Source organism: Meriones unguiculatus, chromosome 6 (assembly GCF_030254825.1).
Source record: "Meriones unguiculatus strain TT.TT164.6M chromosome 6, Bangor_MerUng_6.1, whole genome shotgun sequence".
Classification (NCBI taxonomy): domain Eukaryota; kingdom Metazoa; phylum Chordata; class Mammalia; order Rodentia; family Muridae; genus Meriones; species Meriones unguiculatus.
The window spans coordinates 73,522,440-73,541,661 of NC_083354.1; the positions used below are offsets into that span (position 1 = coordinate 73,522,440).

General features: G+C 41.7%; 1 pseudogene; it reads left to right on the plus strand.

The window, feature by feature from the left end:
• The window catches only part of LOC110543167 (baculoviral IAP repeat-containing protein 1a-like), a 58,123-nt pseudogene extending 42,467 nt beyond the window's left edge, over positions 1 to 15,656 (plus strand).
• The last annotated feature ends 3,566 nt before the right edge of the window (positions 15,657 to 19,222 follow it).

A 19,222-nucleotide genomic window follows, 5' to 3' on the forward strand; every position in this document is an offset into this window, starting at 1 on the left:
CTGTCTTGATTTTCTCTTTGACCCATTCATCATTCAGTAATGTGTTTAATCTCCATACTATGTGTATTTACTAGAGATGTGTTGATTTTAAGTTTTATATATTATATTATGACCATACTGGATACACTGAGTTATTTAAATCTTTCAGAATTTGTACAGATTTGTTTTGTGTCTCAGAATATGATCTATTTTAGAGAAGCTTGTGTGCGTAGCTTAGTAGACTGTATGTTCTTTGGTGTTTGGTTGTAATATTCTATAGGCATCTGTTAAGTTCATTTCATAGATGATGTCATTTAAAGCTGATTTTTCTATGCTTACTTTTTATTCTATTGGCGAGACAAGGGTATTGAAATCAGCTAATACCAATGCGTTGGTGTTAGTATGTGTCTTTAATTCCAGTAGTACACTTTTTATACAATTGGATGCATCAGAATTTGGTGCATATATGTTTACAATAATAATGTGTTTTGGTTAGCTGTTTTCTGATTAGAGTGAAGTATTTTTCCTCATTTCCTCTACATCATTTTTGTTTAAAGTTTATTTTGTCAGATATTAGCATAACAATGCTTCTTGACTCCTACTGTCATTTAATTGGAGTATTTTGTGTATCCTTTACTCTATATAAGTGCCTATCTTTATTTTTTAATATTCATAGAAGCTTTTTTCTTTTTTAATAATAATTTTTATTTTTTTATATTAATCACAGGTTATTTACTTTGTATCCCAGCTGTAGCCCCATCCCTCATTCCCTCCCAATCCTGCCATCCCTTTCTCATCTCCTCCCTGCCCCTTTCCAAGTCCACTGATAGGGCACTGATAGGGGAGGACCTAATCCCCTTCCATCTGCCCCTAGCTTATTAGGTCTCTTCAGGAATGGCTGCAATGTCCTCTTCTGTGACCTAGCAAGTCTGCTCCTCCCTTTGGGGGGGCAGGGGGATGAAAAGCCAGCCATTGAGTTCATGTCAGAAATAGTTCCTCTTCCCCTTACTAGGGTACACATTTGGATACTGAGCTACCTTGGGCTATATCTGAGGAGGGGTTCTAGGCTATTTCCATACATGGTTCTTGGCTGGAGAAATAGTCTCATAAAAGACCCCTGTCCCCTGATGTATTTGGTCCTTGTGGAGCTCCTGTCCTCTCATACAATTAGGAATAGTGATTCCTCAAGACCCAGCTATACCACTCCTAGGCATATATCCAAAAGATGCTCAAGTACAAAACAAGGACATTTGCTCAACCATGTTTGTAGCAGCTTTATTTGTAAGAGCCAGAACCTGGAAACAACCTAGATGTCCCTCAGTTGAGGAATGGATAGAGAAATTGTGGGACTTTTACACAATGGAATACTACTCAGCAATTAAAAATGAGGAAATCATGAAATTTGCAGGCAAATGGTGGGACCTAGAAATGAGTGAGGTATCCTGAGTGAGGTATCCCAAAAGTAGAAACACACACGGTATATATTCACTTATATAGACCTATAAGATACGATAAACATACTGAAATCTATATACCTAAAGAAGATAAACAAAAAAGGGGAACCAGGGTAAGTTGATGAATCCTTACTTAGAAAGACAAATGGGATGGACATTGGATGTAGGAGAAAACAAGAAACAGGACAGGAAACTATCACAGAGGGGCTCTGAAAGACTATCTAGCAGTGTATCAAAGCAGATGCTGAGACTCATAACCAAACCTTGGGCAGAGTGCAGGGAATTGTATGAAAGAAGGGGAAGTTAGTAAGTGCCTATCTTTAAATCTAAGATATGTTGCTCATAAACAATAGATAGATGAATTTATTATTATGATGATGATGATGATGATGATGATGATGATGATGATAATGATGATGATGATGATGTTTTTAGAGACAGGGTTTCTTTGTTTGGCCTTGGTTATCTTGGAACCAGCTCTGTAGAACAGGCTAGCCTCATTCACAGAGATCCATCTGCCTCTGCTTCTTCAGTGCTGGAATTAAAGGTTGTGCTACTACTGCCTGACATGATTTTATTTCTTGATTCATTCAGCCAACCTGAATCATTTGATTGGAGAATTGGGACCATTAATATTTGAAGGTATTATTAAAGTGCATATGTTGGTTGTAGTGATGTGTTCTTGATTTCTGGTGTTGATTGTGCTCTCAGTGGTACTTTGTACTTTAGTAATCATACCTTCAAATTCCTTCATCTCTTAGCTCTGTTCACCCCTCTCTTCAGTCTGAAATAATGTCTCCCTTAATTTCTTTAGGCTGGTGTTTTGGATATAGTTTTCATAGGCTATTTATATCATAGAATTTCCCCCCAATCACGTATGTTAGATAGTTTTACTATCAGTATTAACCTAGATTGTCTGTTGTGGTTTTTTAGGATTTGATATGCAGTGACACAGAATTTTCTGGCATTCAGTGTTTCCATTGAGAAATCAGCTGTTATTCTGATGGGTGTTCCTGTATGTGTGACTTGTGTTTCTTCTCCTGATGTTTTCAAATTTTTTGTATACTTAATGTTTTCATTAAAATATGCCATGAAGCAGAGTGCAGGGAATCTTATTAAAGAAGGGTGAGGAAGACCTGGAGAAGTCAGGAGCTCCACAAGAGAGCAACAGAACCATAAATTCTGAACACAGGGGTCTTTTCTGAGACTGATACTCCAACCAAGGACCATTCATGGAGATAACCTAGAACCTCTGCACAGATGTAGCCTATGGCAGCTCAATCTCCAAGTGGGGTCCCTAGTAAAGAGAAAAGGGCCTGTCTCTGACATGAACTCAGTGGCTGGCTCTCTGATCACCTTCTCCTGAGAGGGTGCAGCCTTGCCAGGCAACAGAGGAAGACAATAAAGCCAGTCCTGATGAGACCTGATAGGCTAGGGTCAGATGGAAGGGAAGGAGGACCTCCCCTATCAGTGGGCTGGGGATGGGCTTGGAAGGAGAAGAGGGAGGGATGGTTAGATTGGGAGGGGATAAAGGAGGGGCTATAGCTGGGATGCAAAGTAAATAAATTTTAATAAATAAGAAGAAAAGAAACAACAATACCTGAAAGGTTAAAAAAGACATCAGCATTATTGTGTAGTTAGTAATTAAATTATTGAAATTAAAAGAAAATATGCCATGAAGAGTTTCTTTTCAGGCTTTTTTATTTGGCGTTCTCTGTGCTTCCCATATCTTCTGTATGGGTATGTCTTTTTTTAATTTTGGCAAATTTTCTTCTATGATGTTGTTGGAGAGCTGGTCTATGTCATTGACCCGGGCTTTTTCTCCCTCATCTATTTCTCAAATTTGAAAGTTTGGTCTTTTCTTGGTGTCCCACATTTCCTGTATGTTTCTTTGCTGTGTTTCCCCCCATATTCTTTGCTAATTTTATGTACTTTATCTTCAAGTCAGTCCTCATACTGAATCATCCCCTTGATTCATTATACTTGTAAGTCTGTCCTTTGAGTTTTTTAGTTCAGTTATTGGGTTTTTCAATTTTATATATATTTATCTTGAGTCCTCCTCAGTGTTTCTATCTTTATCGAATTTTATTTTCAAATCCTGGATTTTCTTTGTCATTCCATCAGTTTTATCATTGTGAGGGTTGGATTGGGCCTACAAGTTGGATATGGCTCAGGTGGACAACGGAGCCTGAGCTGATATGCAAGATGTGCATTTTAGTCCAAGTTTGTGGGGGTTGGGGAGGGTGGGAGGTGGGGAGCATCAGGAAAACTCACCCAGCTAGACCCTGGAGAAGATTGTGAGATTGTGTAGGATGTGGCTGAAGGTTGGGGATGGAAAGGAAGGCAGGGTGGATTGTAAAAGAATTCTACAGTTTGGCAGTGACACAGGCAGAGGTGGCTGGACTAGGCCTAGGTACTGGATGTGGGATCCAAGCTAGATCTATGCGGTTTGGGGATGGATGAGAGAGGAGGGTTAAAGAGTTACCTGGACAGACTTTGGAAGAGGATGCACAGTATCAGGTTGGTGGAGAGGTTCTGAGTTACATTTTTATGTAAGTTGGAGTTAAAAATTAAACTATAATCTTTTGCATGTGCAAAACCAGTTGTTTCCCATGCTGTTTGTTGGGGGAAATTTTATATATTTTGTGAGTCTAGAGACCAGCACAGGGCTTCTCCTATAGTCTATAATCAGCAGATGGCAGTATCTTCATGGCTGTGCTTCCTACACAGATGTTAGGAAGTCTGAGAAATTTCATTCTGAAAGCATGAAAATGGCTAAAGATGACAGCATAGTTTAGAATTTCCACTGGGGACCTTGAGTGATGGGAACTATGTGCTGCTTTCCAGATCAACTCTTTGCTGACTTGGACAAGTTCCGGGACTGAAAGAACTGCCTGTGAGATTAGACGGCAAAGCAGCTGTGCTTTCAGTCCTTCCTGGAGAGTTCCCAAACCTCCACCACATGGAGAAGTTATCCATCCAAACTTCCATGGAGTCTGACCTCTGCAGACTAGGTAAGGATGGTGATTGGATCTCCAGCTCATGTCTCAGCTGCAAAAGCTACTTGGCTAGTAATTGGTAGAACCATCATTAGTTAAACCTTCCCTGGGCTTCACAGTGTGAATTGTTCCCACATGGGAAGGTGTGGAAACAGTGCTCTTCCTCCTTAAGAGAGCAGAGATTTATTTGTTACCCGAGTCTTTAACATGTGGGGAACTATTCTGAGCCCTTCACAACCGCTGTCTCAGTCTTCACAGCCCCTGTGTGAGAGAAGGTATGATGATTATTGCTGATTGTCAGCTTGGGAAATGAGGTCAGAGATGGCTCAGGGCTAAGGAAATGTGTCTCCAAACAGAAGGTTTGACTGCACAGCCTGAGCTTTACACTCCTAACACTTCCTCTCCAAAGCAGTGTGTGGAGTCCTCTTCTTTTGCTGTCTGAGTGGCAAGTGCAGATCTGTCTACTGAGGGCGAAGGAATCTGACTGGGAGCAGTGTAGGTGTTGCAGCTCTGAAGGGCAAGGCTTCCCCTACAGGAGTTCTGCTCCAACTGCCTGGAGAGTTTCCCCAGTGCAAGTGTAATAGCTCTGCTTCTGCGGGGGAGGTTTCCCCAGCAAAAGTTCTGCTCAGCCAAAAGGGTTTCGGGGTGCTCCAGAAGATATCCTGGCAGTCCAGAGCCAAGGAATACCACCAAGCCACACCACATAACAAACCTCGCACAAGAGATTTATTGGGAGGGAAGACGTGGGGGGGGCGGTTCTTCTTCTCAAGCAAGAAGCAGCAGAGAACTGGGTGGAACACAGAGTTTATGTAGGGTTGCATGGTGTGCGGTTGGAGGGGCACAGCTTTCCAGGGAGGTCTAGGAGTAGAGGGATTCTGTGGCCTGATTGTTGGGATGAGATCAGGGATTGAGACAATTTTATTGCTTGTAAGCCTGGGGCCTTGTGGGTTTACAATGTACACAAAGTTTACAAAGGGAGTACATGGCTTTTGAGTTGGCTTGAATAGCCAAGAAGCAGTTAGAACATTTTCTCCATTTCTCTTTATCCCAGCCTCCTGTTGACAGACAACTGTGCAGCCATCTTTCTAGAACATGCCATTTAGCAAAATGACAAAAGCAACATCAGATCCTTATTTTTTTTTCAGTTGACTTTTTTTTAATTAATTACACTTTATTCATTTTGTATCCCCCCATAAGCCCCTCCCTACTCCCCTCCCGATCCCACCCACCCTCCCCTTTCTGCATGCATGCCACTCCCCAAGTCCACTAATAGGGAAGGTTCTCCTCCCCTTTCTGATCTTAGTCTATCAGTTCACATCAAAAGTGGCTGCATTGTCCTCTATTGTGGAGATCCTTAATTTTTAAGGCACTGAATACTAAGGAGATGTTAGCTAGGAACTGACATGGCAGATTTGCATGTTAAAAAGTCACTAGAGTATGGAGGCTCCTGCCTATAGTAACAGCATTTGGAAGGGTTAGACAGGAAGATTATCACATCAAAGTCAGCCTCTCTCTGTAAATGTAGTTATTTCCATGCTAGTTGGAGATACAATATGAGACCCCTTCTGAAAAGAAACAAAAGCAAGCAAACAAAACATTTTCCAAGTTGAAGGTAAATGTGCTTAAGTCAGTCCTGTTGGCTTCAGTCCCATAGATCTGTGTGGTGAAAGGAAACATCGAGTTCTCCCAGTTTTCCCCTGACCTCCCAACATGTGCTTGGCACATGGATGATCTCCACACACCACATACACATAGACAAAATAAATAGGTTTACATGTTTTTAAAGTTGTGTTTCAGAGTTGTTCTCTTTTTTTATGTTACTTTGCACAGAATTCCTATTGTGTTAGTAAAGGGTGCAAACATAGAGACATCAGGATGCTGACACTGGGGGTGAAATATAGTGAACAGAAATAGTTTTCTTTTTCAGTTCTCTGTTTCCAGAGGGGGTCAAGAACTTGCCCCGGGTCATCTGCTCACTAGTCAGTTGCAGAAACTGAGCATAACCCCAATGAATGTAGTCTGACTTCTAGATACTGTGCCACTGTGTCACAGAGGCACTGGGCCCCCGAGTCACAGCCTGTTAAATCAGTGTGGCTGGAACTGATGTTGAGGGTCCAATTCTGATAGAAATTTGTGGCCTTCTCTAATTAATAAAATTCTTTCATCTTTTGCAGTGAAATTGATTCAGAACTCTCCAAATCTTCATGTCTTCCATCTGAAATGTAATTTCCTGTTGAATTGTGAGTCTCTCATGGCTGTGCTTGCTTGCTGCAAGAAACTCAGAGAGATTGAGTTTTCTGGACGATGCTTTGAAACCACATCATTTGGTATGAACTGGACAACTTTGACTACAGATGCTCCTGTGCACAGGCATTCAGTACTCTAGGATTAAAATGCAACTGCTATCATGGGAACTGTGAGGACACTTGATCTTCATTGAGGCTTTCACAAAAGTGAAACACATCTGTCTACAATTTAAATCTTTCATTTTCAGAGCAGTGTCTTCCACTTAGTCATAGTAATTCAACCTGAACATTATATCACCTTTCATCACATTTGAAATACTCTTTATTTCAACAGTACTCTTCTTTTTCATAGGAAACGCGTCTGACCTAACTAAAATTTATTTTTTCTGTCCTAGTCACCGTCTTGCCAAATTTTGTTTCTCTGAAGATACTGAATCTTAATGTCCAACACTTTCCAGATAAGGAAACATCAAGAAAGTTTGGTAAGTTTGTAAAACAACATTTCTTAATTTTTTTTCATCTTCTTCTCCTCTCCCTCCTCCTAGAGTGAACCCATAACCAAGCAAGTTGTGTAAAGTTGTTCCTTGACACCCATGGCAGTTGGGTCTAAAGCCTGCTGCTGCTGTAAACACTAGAAGATCCTCTATGATACAAAATGGTGCCATGTTTGCCCATGACTCCACACATCCTCCATGTACTTTAACCCATCTCTCCATTGCCTACAACACCTATCGCCCTGTAAAGAAATGTTCTGCTGTGTTCTTCTGGGAATATTGAAGAGGGAGAAGAGTCTGTATGTGTTTGGTACAGACACAATGTTTAAAAATTCAGCCTGTGGTTGTGGAATGTGCCCATACTTTAGCACAATGACTCATCTATCCAATCTCCCCACAAAGCACACATGTACATACATGCGTACACATACACACATTCACACACACAGAGTTGTTATCTCTACCTAAAAGAAACAAAAGGGATCAAGGAGAAACTCAGGCTCTCCTTATGCACAATGAATCTGAGAAGAACTGTGAAGAGAAAGCTCTCTATCCTATATTGGCATTGTCTTGCTTTTTTAAAGAGTGTTTCCCATAAATGCTCATTGTTTGATGAGACTAGATCTCAGACTCAGCACAGAAATCTGAACACTTGCCTCCTCCTGACTGGGTCTTATGAGGCCTGAGGAGTGGCCTTTCCCTGGGCCTTTTTTGTTTACATTCATTGACTTATTTCAAGTCTGTGTTGGGTGGCTGTGCATGATCCACCAAAGTATGGGTCATGCATCAACCATGCTGGTCCTTTGGAGGACACCATAGTGATATTCAGTCTCACCTCTCCCATTCCCCTTCCTCACTTGTTGATCTTCATTCATTAGTCCGGTGCCATCCTTTGCCACACCTTTTGCATACTCCACAAAGCTGAGAGAATTTCCTTTTCAATAATTTCCAGGGGAAAAACACCCCCATAGTTTCTAAGAATGCTTTGTCTACGATCCCTTTAAAAATGACCTGGCTTACCACAATTAAAACATCTCACATTTTGATTGTTCTTAAGACTGTTAGAAATTACTTCTGCTATCAGAGCAGCATTATAAACATGAGATCCAATATCAGCCATGTTTCTGGTCCATTCATCTATTGGTGCCAATCCTGCTTAAAAGGACTGCTCACACTTTTGCATTCTGAATTAGCATTTTTTCTGTTTTGGTTTTTTTGAGAAAGGATTTCTCTGTGTAGCCATGGCTATCTAGAACTCACTCTGCAGATCAGGCTGGCTTCAAACTCACAGATCCACCTGCCTCAGCCTCCTGACTGCTAGGATTAGAGACAGGTACCAACACCACCTGTCTCTGAATTAGCATTTCAAAAGCCAAAAATTGGTTTGCCTGTGGTATATATGCAAGATTAGAGTCTCACAACAGTGTGATGCAGCCATGATCATTCAGGCCTTTACAGCCATTGAAGCAGGACATTCTCCCCAAGCATGGTTGGATACCATAAAAAGCTAAAATGATACGCTCAGGATGCGAGGCTAAGCACTGCACTCAGGGTCAGCCGCTTTGGACCCAGAGAAGAGCATGTCTGATTGCATGCGGGTTGATGCCCCAGGTCCCGCCTCTGAGAAAAAGGTATCGGACAGGTCTGATGCTCTTTGGGTGGATGACACCTAAATGAACATCTGTACAAAGTCCCAATTTATTTCTAATATCAGAGATCAGACCTCTACTCTTGCCTGATGCGTCTAAAACAAAAAGGGGGAACTGTAGAGAGCTGCGGAATGCTATGCCTTAAAGATGGAGCTGGTTTCCGCCTTCCACCTTCCCCATGGTGAGTGCTCTCTGTCATGAACAACTCCACATTTGGCTAAGGCCGAGGATCTGGCTTGCTTCCATGTATGTGGACCTATCTGCATTGCCCCCGTGGCACGCCTGGGTTGGCTACCCAGAGGCTATTTAAGCTGTGGGCTGGCTTTCCCCGGGGTCCGAGGATTGTTCAATGTTCCTGAATAAACTGCATTGAAAAAAAAAAAAATTTGTCTGACTTGTGAATCTGATACTATTTTATTCACAGCTGAAGTCAATCTTTGCAAAAGGGTCAGTATAGGCATATTTTGGTCTTTGTAGATTTTAGTAAATCTTTCCTGATTCTTCAACTTTGTACCAAACATTTAAAGCTGCTAAGCAACAGTGTCATGGTGTGATTATCATATTCCAACTACCTTTGTAACTCTTCATACTGACCTTTACCTAGCAACGGATCCTGGGAAATATTAATACTTCTAGTCTTATATCATTGTTCTGTAGTCCTAGCTTCCTCTTTCTACCATGTTTGCCATTGTAACTGAGAACTGGCTTCCAATATTGCTGTTGCCAAATCTTTCCAGACAAAGGATAATTCTGTTCTAAGTTGCCAATAACTTTAATATTTACTTCACATAGGGTGAATGCATACCAAATAAAATGATTACTTCTTTAAATCTCAAATTTAATATGCCTATAAGATTCCATTTAACTTCCTCAGAACATTGGGGGTGTCTATCATCTTTTGTATAGTTATATATCATCTAAGGTTGGTTTTCTAATAACCTTAAGCTGCCCCTCTTCAGTTTCATCATGCAGTGGCACAGTAAGTTCTTATCTAAATGTCTCTCTCTTTGTCTGAGTGTTGTTCTCATTTTTATTTATAAGTATCTCTAATTTTTATTCTAAGGCTTGTATCCTATCAGTCCACTTTTGATATTTTTATTTTCCCTATATCTCTAAGTTTTCTTTTTTTTCTTTGAGAGGGTACAAAAATCTACTATGGCTATTAAGGATAAAATATTAATTGCTAGCTGGTAGTAATTATAATCTGAATTATGTCAATCTCAGTTAAGTCATTTATCTTTTCATTTACTTCTTCTGTTTTAAAGCTATCTAAAGCAGGATTATGCAGGGTTCTAGCACCGTGTATTATGGTATTTCCCATCTTAACTCTTTCTTGGAGAACTTCCAGGTGACTTAACAAATCTTATAGCTTCTCAATTTGTCTGCACTGGCATAATTTCCCTGTCCATGTGGTTGTGCCATGTGTTGAAGCACTATATATATATATATACAAATTTCAATCACTCAATTTCACGAATAAAGATGCAGGAGCAAGATGCTTGGATAAAAAATGTAAAATGGCTGCTGTTTGAGAGAGGCAGAGAAAGCATTCAGCTGACCTTCCTCCTCAACCTATGTGACAAAGGGAAACTCTCTTTCCCAATACCATCTCCAAAACCCCTCAAAACTCAGTGTCTTACCCTTCTAATTCCCATGTGTTTCTTTATCCATCCTTCTGCCTTTTCTTACTATTTTTTTTCTACATTCACTCCCTATCAACTGGTTGCTTGCTCCACCTCTTGAACTTTTGTTGACTTTATTTAATCCTGTTCAAGCAAATTCTTGGATTAAAGGTGTGTGCTAAGGCTGAGCCCCACCACAAGTAGAAACAGGATACTTTGATAAACAACACAAGCCCGGGATTCACAGTGTGATCAAATATCCTGGAGCACTGACCCCTTTTGTCTTCTTCTTTGAGAGGGCAGTGATGAGGAGGGCCTCTGTTAGGTGGGGCCTCCTAGAGTGCAAAATGACTAGGTCACAGCTGCTCATAATGGAACAACTACAGAGGATGGCTTGCTGTGTCTCCCACAGCACTGGCTCTGGGTTCTCTCAGGAACCTGGAGGAACTGCTTCTTCCCACTGGAGACGGGATTCACCAAGTGGCCAGACTGATTGTCCAGCAGTGTCTGCAGCTTCAGCGTCTCTGAGTTCTTGCCTTTCACCACACCTTGGATGATGACAGTGTGATGGAAATTGGTGAGCTTCCCTCAGAGAAAAGGTTTCCCCTGTGTGTAAGCAGTGGTGCCTCTGGAGCTACCTGCTGCAAATGTCTAGACCTGAGAAAGGCTTCCAAAGCATTCCTCATTTGCACTCTCATGCTGCTGCTTCTCATGCCCTTTTGAAAATTTAGATTTATCTTGGTCAATGCTCTCCTTTTTTTTTTTTTTTTCTTTAGAGGTGGTCAAGGTAGTGGGGTAAGGGAGGGGAGGTAGAGAAGTATTCAGGCTGTGGTTTGTTTTCCCAGTGCTGGGGATTGAACTCAGTACTTCACATACACCAGAGCAGTGTTCCGCTACTGCACCACACCCTGGTAAAATCTATGTCTCCACCCTTGTTGCTTCAGATACCTGACCGTATCCCCTTTTAGTCAACTGGATACTGGCAATATGTAAACAAGTTGTAGCAAGTTGAAATATAGAGCTGCATCCGTTTTCCTGCACATGTTACTGAAACATTTGCTATCTAAGTCAGTGTGGCAATGAACCAGGTTAGGGCACAGAGCTTCCCCAGTGCCCGAAAGCCCAAGTTGTATCCATTCTCCAACAGTGCCCTCCACTTCCATACACAAATGACCACTGCACTGCTCTCTCTCACCGTAGCTTTATTTACAGCTAGACTTTTCATATAAGGGAATTTTATACGATAGGCAATGCTTTGTCTTTTTTCACCAAAAATTGTGTTTGTACCTTATTTTAGAATAATACATATGACCATAGTGCATTGATTTCACTGCTATGCATCTGTTCATTATTTGACCACATGTGCCCTCTGTGTGTCTATTCAATGGGTACTTGAGTTGTTTCTAGTAGCTGGTTACTGAGAAGTGCTTCTAAGAGCATTCTTATAAAATATACACATTTGGGTATTTCTGGGGATGGAATTTCTGAGATACCTTACAAATATTGATTAAACCATGTTTTTTGCTTAGATGTGGCACATGCTTGTAAGTCTACACTTGAGAGGTTCAAGGGTTCCTTGTCTAAATAGCAAGTTCAAGGCCAGGTTGGGTCACAGGAGACTGATCACAAACAAAGAAACAGGAGCAAAAGTCTCCATGGTTTTGTGGTAGCTTTTACCTTCAACAGAGGTTGGTTGACATTCTGTCCCTAGTAAATATTCTCAATCCCTTGTAGTTTGGGTACTCTGATGATTCTCATGGGTAATAAAATCCAAAGCTTTACTGTTTGCCCGGGCCAGCGGAGCTTGTTATTTGGGGGATAGAAGAGGATCTGATCCTGTGAAAAGATGGATGAGAGCTATTTCACTCAGAATGATCTTTTCTAGATCCCACCATTTGCCTGCAAATTTCATGATTTCCTCCTTTTTGATTGCTGAGTAGTATTCCATTGTATAAAAATACCACAATTTCTGTACCCATTCCACCGTTGATGGACATCTGGGTTGTTTCCAGGTTCTGGCAGAAGGAGAAAGACAAACATGGGATATACTCACTTATATAGACCTATAAGATATGATAAACATAATGAAATCTATACACCTAAAAAAGATAATCAATTGAGCGGACATGGGGTAAGATGATCAATCCTCGTTTAGAAAGACAGATGGGATGTGCATTGAACGTATGACAGGAGTCTACTGAGCGCATCTGAAAGACTCTAACTAGCAGTGTTTTCAAAGCAAAGACTCATGACCAAACCTTTGGCAGAGTACAGGGAATCATAAGAAAGAAGGGGAGTTAGTCTGATGGGGAAAGGATAGGAGCTCCACAAGGACCAAATATATCTGGGCACAGAGTCTTTTCTGAGACTGACATTCAACCAAGGACCATGTATGGATATAACCTAGAACCTCCACTCAGATGTAGCCTGTGGTAGCTCAGTAACCAATTGGTTTCCCAAAGTGAGGGGAACAGGGACTATTTCTAACAGGAACTCAATGACTGGCTCTTTGGTCTCCTAACCCCCGAAGGGAGGAGCAGTCCTGTTAGGCCACAGAGGAGGGCTTTGCAGCCAGTCCTGAAGATACCTGATAAAATAGGATCAGATGAATGGGGAGGAGGTCCCCCCTATCAGTGGACTTGGAAAGGGGCACGGTGGAGATGAGGGAGGGAGGAAGGGACTGGGAGGGAATGAGGGATCAGGACACGGCTGGGATACAGAGTTAATAAAATGTAACTGATAAAAATAAAATAAAAAAAAAAGAAAAAAAAGATGGATGAGGGAAAAGATGGAGTCCAAGCAAACAGGTGCTTGTCAAGGACTAACTTTACTGAGCAAAATAAGCTTTTATAAAGGGTTTAGGATGAGGAAGTAGGGTGGGTGAAAAGTTACAGATTCTTCTCTGCCAGGGGCCTGAAACATTTTGTGATAAGCCACGGTTCTGTGAGCACATCTCTGCTGCTGCCAAGCAGTATGTTTACCGCAGGTAAGGGAACGGGCAAGTTGAGGCAAGTTGGTGAGTTTCCACAGGTGGTCCCTGACAACTGTTGTTATAAACAATTTTTTACCAAAAAATTTTACCAATACAGACTCAGTAGCCAGTTGCCAGGATGAAAACCTACTAGCTTCGAGAGGCAGAGAAAGGACCCAGCTGACATTCCTTCTCAGCTCAGGTCTGGATGGAAAAAACCCAAAAGGTTTACTAGCTCAAGTGGCAGCTCAGGAAGCAAAGGCCAAAAATCCCAAGGCTGAGGGCTTGCTAGTTCAAAGCCCCAAAGCCATGGAGCTGAGGAGCTGAAGCCCAAGCTAAAGCCAGAGCTTGAGGTAATAGCTCCTTTCTATGTCTCCACACTGTCTTAAATACCCCTCAATGCAAAGTCCTTCCTATTCTTTAATCACTATGAGCTGGTTTATTGCTCTGCCTCTTGATATAAGGTTAACTTTATTAAATTTGATGTACAGAAAGCTCTTGAATTAAGGGTGTGTGTTAGGGCTGGGTGAACCACACCATAATCACCTGTTCACAATAAAAAATTCTTGGACTTAAGGTGTGTGATAGGGCTTGTTATGCCCAATGGTAACTTTTGGGGGGTGTGGGTCAGGCCTGCTACTGTCAGCCCAACCAAACGAGATAAGAAACAGGGTTTTATAGTTCACAATTATGGGGTTCATAATGGAATCAAATATCCTGCACCACTTTAGTTGAGGAGTTGAGGAACATCTTTCAGATTGACCAGCATCTGAAAGAAAAACATGAGAGGAAAAAGAAATGGTTTACCTTTCTGAGATGCACCTCAGAAGCCAGATAGATTCCACTTGGCTCATGGATACTGCACTAGGGTTCAAAAATTCTAAGAAGAAAAACACATTATCTTAAGGTGAACCCATCTTCCTAAAGGTGGTCTCCTAGCCAGGTCCCTGACCTGCCCCACATGATTAACCCTTAAAAGAGGAGCTAAGGACATGATTCCATGTGAGATAAATTCCATTATTTACACCATAATTACTTCCAGAGGGTATGTTTAAATCTCCAGGTGTGAAACTGGAGATGTACTCAGCAGTACTCATTTAGATTGTGTGAAGCCCTGAGGTCATGCCCAAGCACCACAAAAGTCAATCAGTCATTCAATCAATCAGTCAGTCATTCAATCCATTGATCTCTGCCACCTGTCTACCTCCCTTATGGCTCTAGTTTTCTTTTATATCTTCAAGCTAAGTGCAAAGCACATGTAGAGTTGTAAGATCTTTCTGGTAGATCAGTGTTTTTGTTTGTTTGTTTGTTTGTTTCTTTTTTACCAGTATTGGCACTTCCTCCTGGTTTCTGTTTCCCCTTTGCAGTTTGGCAAGGTCATTCCCTATCGGCCAGGCAGCTGTTTGGTGCTTTCAAAGAATGACCTCTAAAACATCATGTTGACCATTTCCTACTTTCATTGTCAGGGTTGGGAGTCGTACCAGTAACTTGTCACCATTATTGACAGCCTCAGGAGTCTGATTTCATAAATGTTTTGTTTTCTAGCCAAGGTAGCAACCAGTGGAGGCTTCCAGAAACTTGAGAACTTAAATCTTTCAGTAAATCATAATATTACAGAGGAAGGATACAGACAATTCTTTGAAGTCCTCGACAACCTGCCAAACCTGCAAGAGCTGAACATCAGCAGGCATCTCTCAGAATGCATCCAAGTTCAGGCCACCACTGTCAAGGCTCTGAGCCAGTGTGTGATGAGACTGCCCAGCCTCATCTGGCTCGGGATGCTCAGCTGGCTCCTGGATGAAGAGGACATGAAAGTGATGAATGCTATGAAGGAAAGACACCCTCAGTGCAAACACTTGACTATCTTCTGGAAATGGGTACTGCCATTCTCTCCTGTCATTCAGAAGTGAAGGATGCAGCTGAAGGCTACTGACAGTTTTAAATATCTGATTTCCTAAAACATTTTACTGTAGCTAAGCAAGGTGGTACTCCTCTGTACTTTCAGCATTTAGGAGACTGAAGTGGGAGAATCAAGAAGTTCAGAGCAGCCTGTGTTATATAGCAAGATCTTGTCTTAACTGATCAGCCTGCTCTTTGATCACCTCCCCCTGAGGGGGGAGGAGCCTTACCAGGCCACAGAAGATGACAGTGCAGCCACTCCTGATGAGACCTAATAGACTAGGATCAGAAGGGAGGAGAGGGGACCTCCCCTATCAGTGGACTTGGGGAGAGGCATGTGTGAAAAAGGGTGAGGTAGAATTAGAGGGGAGGAGGGAGGGGATTTATGGGGGATACAAAGTGATTTAAGTGTAATTAATAAAAGTTAAAAAAATAAAGGCATAACTAACCATCATGTGAAATCATATTTATTAAAGGTGTAGGCTGCTGATAATTTTCTAGAAGCCTGCCTGTTCCTCACTAAACTTAGCAGCAATGATGAACAGTGCCTTGGCAGGCCTTGTATGGTCCTCCTGTCTAAAGATTACAGCTTTTGTCAAGTTCATGCAGAGACCACTCCATTGCAAGGTCAACAGGAATGGGCTGGGGAAAAGAACATCAGTGTATAAAAGCCAGAACATGTAAGGAGTATTTGATGGAGGTAAGAAACAGATGGTTTTAGTATTGCATCTGTCCCACACATGATGAAGCAAGAGTCGATTTCACCACAGGATGCAGCTGGCTTTCCAGGAGATGCTTAGTCTTTGCAGGGCTTTTGTATGTTCGCCAGCCTTGGTGTGGCCATGCTTGCTGTCATCTCTCATTCATTGCCAATGTGAGGGGGGAAATGGGCTTAGAGAAAACTGCTTTCATTCCAGAGGCTTTTGAAAAGTTTGCATGTGCTGTAATGGCCTTAAGGTTTCCTTTGTTTTTCCATTTTGTTGTTTAGAGACAGGTTTTCACTAGGTAGCCTTTGATAGCCTAGAACTGAATATGTGGCCCGGGCCTACCTGGAACTCACAGAGATCTGTCTGCCTCTGCCTCCTATGGCTAGGATTGTTAAAATCATATTTGCAGAAACATTAAGGACTCATGGATATATTAATTTGGCTTTGACAGTCATTTAGTATTCCATATGTGTATAAAAATCTCACCTTGATACTTATGTTGGCTTAACATAAATATATACTTTTAATTGGTCAATTTATACCTCAATAAATCTGGAGGAAATATATTTCCAAACAGCTCTAAAATTTTATTAAATCTTTTATTATATCTGTAAAGTGAGTCAGAAAGTATTCTTACTTTCCATTCTACCCCTTTCTGTATTATTCTTTATCTTACAGTTCTCTGAGTGTTATTTTTTTTAATGTGTAAAATAAATATTCAGGACTTTGAGAGATGTTAAGAACACTTGTTAAGAGATTGTTAAGAACACTTGTTACTTTTACAGAGAACCCATGTTTGGTTCCAAGACAGTCTATCTCTATTTCTCTTTCTGTTCTCTCTCTCTGTTTCTTTTGAGACAGGGTTTCTCTGTGTAGTCATGGCTGCTTTTAGACTCACTCTGTAGACCAAGTTTGAGAGACCTGTCTCTCAAACTCACCTGTCTCTCAAATTCAGAGACACCTTGTCTCTATAAAATCAGACATTATCTTGTTTATTATGTGATTTGACATGTAATACTTTATTGTCAGAAATGTTTAAATGTTATAACAGAATCCAGTGAGTAGACAGAAATGACAGGTCACTCTGTTCCAGGTAGGAAGGTGTAGTTATGCTAGACAATAAGGTAGACTGGCAGTGCTTTCAGTAAAGGAATCAGTAAATCTGTAATTACTAATTGGCCTTTTGTACCTTATTTTACTTCATTACTGGTAACTCCAGTGGGGCCCATCACTGGCCTCAGGAAGCACCTGCTCTACCTTCCCTGAGGCATCACTCCTGTTTCTTCCTCAGAGAGCTGCAGCTCAGCCCCCTGCTGTTTCTCCTCTATGACCACATGTGTGGCAGAGGAAGTGGGGGTCTGAGTTCTCCTGACTTTGTCTCTGTTAAGTGCACTTCCTGGACCACCTCATCCAGCTCAATGGCTTTGAGTTCCAGGTCTACACCGCCTCCTCCATCTCCAGATCTAGCCTGAGACTATAGATACATCTTCAATAGGCATTGAAATATCACATCTCCAAAGCTAACTCTCCTTCACCAAAGTACTCTTTTTTTACTTAAATTTCATATTTTATCTTAATTACAGTTTATTCACTGTGTATCCCCTCCCTCCTCTCCTCCCAATCCTGCCCTTCCTCCCTCATCTCCTCCTATGCCCCTCTCCACGTCCAAGGATAAGGGAGATCTTCCTCCCCTTCCATTTGACCCTAGCTTTTCTGGTCTCCTCAGAACTGGGTGCATTGTCCTCCTCTGTGGCCTGGCAAGGCTTCTCCCCCTTCCTTGGGAGGTGGTCAAAGAGCCAGCTACTGAGTTCATGTCAGAGACTGTCCCCTTATTAGCTGCCATGGCCTACATCTGTGCAGGGGTTCTAAGTTATCTCCATGAATGGTCCTTGGTTGGAGTATCAGTCTCAGAAAAGACCCCTTAGCCTAGATATTTTGGTTCTGTTGCTATCCTTGTGGAGATCCTGTCCTCTCCAGATCTTACTATCTCCCTCTTCTTTCCCAAGATTCCTTGCACTCTGCCCAAAGTTTGTTTATGGGTCTCAGCACCTGCCCCAAAGTATCTTTCTGCAGGCTTTCATTTCCCCAAACTCCTACTTCACTGTCTGAAACCTCTGCTGCTAACGCTGCAGTTCACCACAACATGTACTACAGTGAGAAGCGTACCTAGCCAAGGTTCAAAGCAGCATAATTCTTTGCATATGAACATAAATATTCAGAAGGCATTTTGACAGGATGTCCATTAAGCCAGATAGCATTAGTAGACCCTGCCCTGCTAAGACCTTTATAGACTTTCTGGGCCATGGGCTTTTGACCAGGGTTAGTTTGGGTTTTTGTTTTCTTTAGGTTTAATTTCTTTAGTTTAGGTGCTTTAGTTTAGTTTAGTTTTTTTAGTTTAGGGTTTGTTTTCTTTCATTTTGTCTCACTGAATTGCCCTTTCTGTACTGACCTTGCTATGTAGATCAGTCTGGCCTTTCACCCAGAGATCCATCTGTCTTTGACACCTAAGTGCTGAGATTTACAGGCCTGCACCACCACACCCAGCTTGACCACGATTAGAGCATCTGTGAAGCAGCCTCAAGTCCAATTCAATAGCAGTCGGTTATCCCCAAAGATTCAGGCCACTCTTCACTGTTGGCCACATCTTGTCTGGCATGATGGTGATGTTGTAGAATACAGGAGGCCCTCCTCCCCCAGCAGACTGCAAAACCTCTTCCAGTACTGTGACAGAAAGGTAGCAGGGAGGAAATTCTGAGTCAGTTCCAGCTTGATTTCTCTCTATCCTGAAAGCAACATGCTCTGTGTATTCAGAAATAGGTTTGTAGTTCTGTCCAACTTATTTTGTGAGACAGGTCTCTCATTAAGCCTGGAGCTGGCCAATGAGACTCACTGGCTGGTTAGTGAGCCCCTACAGTCTTCCTGTCTCTCCTTCTCTAAGATTACACTGTCCCTATTGCCTCGCTGTTACACAGGTGCTGGAGATCTGAGCCCAGTCTCCATGTTTGTGTAGCAAGCATTAAATTTTATTTAACTGTGTGATATCTATGTTTTTATTCTTAATGTGAATTTCATGTAGTTGACACAATCAGATCTTGTGGATTTGTTTCTGACAGTTTGACAAGAATTAAAAATTATTGTTAACCAAATTCTTAATTGTACACTTTGTTGAATATTTTTTATTGTCCTTTGTTGTTCTTTTTTC